Source organism: Dryobates pubescens, chromosome 21 (assembly GCF_014839835.1).
Source record: "Dryobates pubescens isolate bDryPub1 chromosome 21, bDryPub1.pri, whole genome shotgun sequence".
NCBI lineage: Eukaryota > Metazoa > Chordata > Aves > Piciformes > Picidae > Dryobates > Dryobates pubescens.
The window spans coordinates 9,101,108-9,107,107 of record NC_071632.1 but is presented as its reverse complement, the minus strand read 5'-3'; positions in this window follow the sequence as shown (position 1 = coordinate 9,107,107).

Here is a 6,000-nt window from a genome sequence, read left to right as displayed (position 1 = left end):
TGTTGTTTTCTACTCCCCATCATATGCTCAAGCATTCTTTGGCAAGAGACAACATATGACCAAGATTTTTGTTTCAAGAGTATTGTCAGAGTTTAAAATTCATTACATGCAGTGGAGACCTCATTCTTTTGGGTTGCTTTGTCTTCTTTGAGGTGAAAAAAAGATAACCTGGTGGCTGTATTTACCTAAATGTTTCAGAGCCCTTTTCGCCATAAGATCAGCTGAACTCTGAACACAAATTCAAGTGTACTGGAAGAATTACTGGAGGGAACTTAAGCTATATATTTTATAGGTGACCCTAGACTCTGCATGGTCAGAATGATTAAATAAAAGTGAAGTTAGTCAGTATGACCTTAGGTCATACTCTGTTCCTCTCCACTACAAAGAGGTTTACCACCTATAGGCTACTGACAGGAGTTTTAACAGCAGAGGTTTTGTAACTTCCTTCTTATGCCTTTGCTCTCAAGAAGGCTACTTCTCTGAACACTTTTATCTTTAACTAGTTAGAATTTTCAAAGATGAGTAAAAGGAAACTGCAAAATACTGCCCACCTTCAATACATTCAGGGTTTTGGCTTCACCTTTTGTGTCACTCTGAGTAGGAAATCTCTGTCCCGTCTGTAATTCATAATGAACTCACTGCACCTTGAGTAAATGTGCCCAGTATCATTTCAAAGAAGTATCCTGATTCTTGCTGTGGTACAGATGATACCTTTCCAAACTAATTTGAGTAGTCTGAGCTGTGTGCGTGGCTACGCCGTCACACTCAGTATGGGGTCAGAGTGTGAACACAACTGCCTGCCTCAGACAGTCTGAACATGGAAATGGTATGACACTTCAGTCTTACACAGTAGCTTTGATGTTACATCCCTTTTATGCAAGGAGCTTTCTGTATCTGATGATTGCCTTTATCTGAGCTCAAATGCAACAGGGCAATCACTGCAGCAGTTTAATGGGAGCAGGCAATGGCAATGTCTGGAGCAAGGAGGAGAGAGAACTATATCCTGTGGAAACCAGACAGGTGGACTTGTGCCAAGCAAGAATTTAATTAAAACACTGGGATTAAATCCACTTCTCCAGTAGCACCCTTTTTAATTAAGTGCTGAAGGCAGTAATATGACTAAGCTGTGCATCTTCTTGTTGTGTCTTCAGAAAAGAGACAGCTGAATCTGTACGTTGAATAATTAGAAAATTTGGACAAATAGCCCATTTCACTGAAAAGGCAACAGAGCTGGTGACCACTTGTTGCGTTTCACAAGCTAATGTAAGCAATAGAAGCCATCATCCATACAGAGATGAAGACGAGCGTCAGGAAACTACAGTCACATTCTTTGCTTAATGAATGACTTCACCTTTATGTAACTGTTCTGACCATGTAGAATATAGGGTCACATATAAATTCTGTGGCATTGGAAGTGCTTTCCAGTAACTCTTCCAGTACACCTGAATTTGTGTTCAAACAGGTTTCAAACCAAGCTTGGAGAATGTTCTCACAATGCCAGACTCCTGCTTCCAGGGGATCGTTGCATCTTGATTGGCGGACGAGGTATGTTTTTACTCAGTCCACAGAAGAAGCTTGTTTTAAAGGTCTAAAAATATCCATGATCTTTGGAATACTAATCCTCAGAATTACTCTTCAGTGTCTGGAAAAGAGCGAAGACTTCACAACCAAATGGTAATGATGTATTGGATGCTGGAACCCAAGCTTCTAGCAGCTGCACCAGAGTTCAATTACCCTGGAGATGAGATGGAATTTAAAAAGACAAGTCCTGTCATTATCAGTGGCCTTCAAACACATTTTACAGTCATGCAGCTTTGTTATGGGTGGAATATTGAGATGGTGCCAAATCTTACAGATGTGTTTTAAAGTATTCCTTATTTGTGCTGCTGCACATGATGGCCATCAGGTTCTTGGATCAAAAATCTTGGACAGGTCCTGGATGCATGCTAATCAGTCACCTTTGTTTTCATTCCTTCTAGTGAAATTAAAAGCAGAGGAGTTAAAAAAAGAAACCCAGACAACAAACCCCGAAAAACTGCTGAATGATCACAATGTATCTGCCAATAGCAAACAAGCCAGAAAGTTCTTGAGACTTTGGCTTACACTTAACAGTAATTTAGAGCAGGAGTTGAGTGTTGGAACTAACGTGGGGGAGAAGAGGAGACTTGTCTTCTAATGTTTCTTTAGTATTGAGAGAAATAAGCTCTCATGAACAGTAATTCAGAACAGCTACATTCATTGTTTAATGAGTTCTGTGAGTTAGATGCCTAAAGTGAACCAGTATCTGCAGGCACCAAACAACATACATACGGATCAGTTATAAGGATAACTTATTTCAATGTTGTGATGAATGAGGAGATAGGAAATTATGCAAATGAGGTCAGGAAATTATGCAAAAGGTGGCTTTATATATTTGCCAGCAACAGTGGTTATTTGAAACTTGCCCTCTGAGGGTTTCTTACATTCTAAATGTACACTGTGTACTTACAAGTCCTGCTTTTCATATGGTCAGATGAACTACTGTGCTCTATTTATTGTAAGAAATAGTTTCAGTGCTGAGAGCTGCATCTAAGCTGTAATGATAAAGGTAAAATTGTGTTCTGGTCAAAAGATGATAATGGTTATTTCCTATTTTAAAGGCTGTGTGAATTACTAATGAGCAGTCTTCTCTGCTTTGCAGTTGGTTAACATTTACTTCGTATTTCTCACATTTATCTACAGTCTCATTTTGCTATGGAACTTATTACTTGTCTGCTAAGAGTGCCTTAAGTACCTAGCATTGTTTCTGAGCTGACAACGCTGGACAGTGACCCTGAATGTTTCTCCTTCATACTAAGGTCCATCTCATTTTTTCTGGGGTGTTTTATTTGAGGAAGGCCCATGGAATTTGGTTTGGCAGCACCTTTAGCAGGTAGAGCAGGGACGTTTTGCTTGCTCAGCGTTTTCTCCAGCTTCAGCACAGCTTAGCAGATTTTGGGATGTCTGATTACTCCTGTTTAAAGGGCTTGGAGATGATGATCCATTTCTCTGTCATTTATGCATTTTGTTGGTACAACATCTTCCAGCCATTTGATAACATATGCAACTCGGGGATCACAACTGTCTCTTGAGTGCATTTCTGCATGTTTTAGAGCATGCACTGGCCCAAGGAAATAATCATAAAAGAAAAAAAAGAAAAGGTGGGTTTTGTTTTGTTTTTGGGGTTTTTTTTGGTGAATGATTGCAGAGACACTCAGAAAAATCTTCATTTTCATTCTGAACAGTGAAGACAGAGAAACAGAAAATGGGCTTGGAAGAGATGAAAATCAAAGCAGCTGAAATGTGGAGATTCCTAAATTTATCGACGAGTAACATGAAGATAACAGATGCCTCTGTTTCTTTGGGGTAGCAAGAGCTAAAAAACTCCAGCAGACTTCACCAAGATGGGGATTTACATGGCATATACTGGGGCTTGTCCTGTTTGCCCATGTAAATGCAAAGAGAAGGAAGATGTGACCCTTTGGTTAAAATGCATACTCAGAGAAGAAATCAGAGCTTTCCTAATAAAAGGTAATCAGAAAAGATCTTGAGGTTCACTGGAAGCACAGTGGTGTCAATATCAATGTCTGTAATAATGCTTATTAGCACTTCTAATAGTTTCTTTCAGGTCATTTCAAGGTTCTGTCAGGTTTCATTAATGTGCTCACTAGGGACTCCTTCTGTATCAAAAGCCGACAGCTATTTTGGGTCATTCTTCATGCTGCCTGTCATGGACATAAGTGTTTCTTGATGAGAATAATACATAACAAAGCATTGAAAATAATGGTTTGAAATACATGGGAAGTTATGAAATACAGCTCTAAGTTGAAGAAGTTTGAGACTTCCTAGGAAGAACAAAGAGCTGCACTTCTGAAATATGTGCTTTTTTATTCAAGGAGTCAGAAGGAGTACCAGACAATAAAACCTTAGGTAGGTTAAATCCCTAAGAAAAAAAACCCCAACATCTTTGTGTGAAGTTATGCATGTAGATCAGAATGAAACCAAAATACAGGATGAGAAAGGGAGGAAATGAATAGATGACTGTGAGGTGACAATGATCAGACTACACTGCAGCACCATAGGGCTACAGTATAATTAGTTCATGGCAGCCAGACCAAAAACAATTTAAGAAGAAAATTTAGCAAGCCTACCTACAAAAATCCAGTTTTAGTTCTTAATTCTAGACTAGTTCAAATATATGACCAGAACCAAGACTGATTAAGCATGAAAGCAGGACAAGATTTCTGCAAGGCATACCATAATTCTGTAGAAAAAGGAGCCATACCATAATTCTGTGAAAAAAGAGCCAATGTTCTACCTACCTTCATACTACATATTTAATCTGAAGTATCTACAGACAAGAGAAACTGATAGTGTAAGAGGAAAGCTCACCTCTTCCTCATGTAGGTGTTTGAACCAATGGATATTACTCCTGCTTTGGAGATGGTGTTTAATTTAGCCACTGGTACATAAGCTGAATGATGTAGCTTGAAGGCTAATCGACATTTGTAGTAGCATCCCTTAGTTTTGATGTATTTGCTATAAAAAACAGCAACAGCTCTGAAAAAGCCAAGAGGCAGAGTTGGCAGTAAAGGCCCTTGACAAAGAGAGTGGGTTCAGAACCATCTGTGCTCACAGCAGCCACATTACAGCTCCTGTCTGTGAGGTAGGAATGTACATTTCCTGCATCTTTTCTTGTTATTTTGCACTGTGGGGCCACAATTTGCTATCCTGTAGGCACTGCCATAATAGTAAATGCAAATTCCTTTATCTCAAAAAGGTATTATATACAAAAAGCAAGTGGGGAAAATATTTGCTCAGTATTAAATACTCTCTTCAGCCTGTAAAACTTGAGCTAGGAAGTGAGCTAGAAGAGCAACATGAGAGCAGCCTGAACATACCTCTGCCTGTAGTGGTGCTCTTTGTATTTCTAAGTGCATTGCACTGTCACAAGGATTCCCTGAAGCTGACTGGAACTTTCAGATGTTTAATAATCACTCAGACTTTTATCTTTAGGCAAATCCTCTATTCTGGTACTTCCAGTGCTTCTACATCTTCTGTTGCATCTCAAGAGACATGTATATGTGTGTGCTTACTCTATTTAATGCACACACAATGCTGCATTGCTGGTTAAAATGTATATATATTGGTAATCAAAGCTAGCAAAAAAAGACTGAAAACTCTATTGCCATTAGCTAATGAAGTGCCTTCAGCAAGTATGTGCTGATATGAGACCACAAAGGTCAGACTTGTGCTGAGCTGTGCATTACATTCGAAGCCCAGAAGAAATGGCAGTCTGCATTAAACTTCACAACCTGTGTGAAACGAGACTTGATTAAAATAATTCAAGTTGTTAACTCCGAGATGGTTCTTCCTATGAAAAGCACAAAACTCACCACACATAACAGTGGAGTATAAAAAGCACTGCAGTCTTCTCATGTGCATTTAAAGCAGTGCTTAGCGTTGTAATAAAACACATGGCTCGGTTCTAATGTGAGGTCAGTAATGCAAGGAGCAAGAAGAATAGCGTTAAATTAAAGAAAATGAGAGCTCTGACTGACTATCAGTTTAGCACTATTACTCATGATGAGAAGCAAAATGAAGTTCGTGACCCCCATCTACTCTGCCTCTACTCTCCGCTCCTTTGTGTCCTTCATCTCAAGGCACTTCCTCAAGGAGATCCATAAATCCATAGCTTTCTCCAATGAATTGGCACACACTAACTGTTCTAACCACCATACTTAACATAAACAGCTGCTGCTCTGAGGCAAGTTACTACATCCTCTGATTGTGACTGACAGATGCTTGGTGCTCTTAAACTAGAGGGTGACATCCTTTCAGCATTTCTTCAGTCTCTCTATATTCTGCTGTACACATGAACACTATTTCATACAGTACATAGCAAAGAAGAACTAAATAGTCCTTGTAATGCATATAACCCATTTTTTACCCATAGCAATAAGCTGGTGCAGGTCTGTTTCA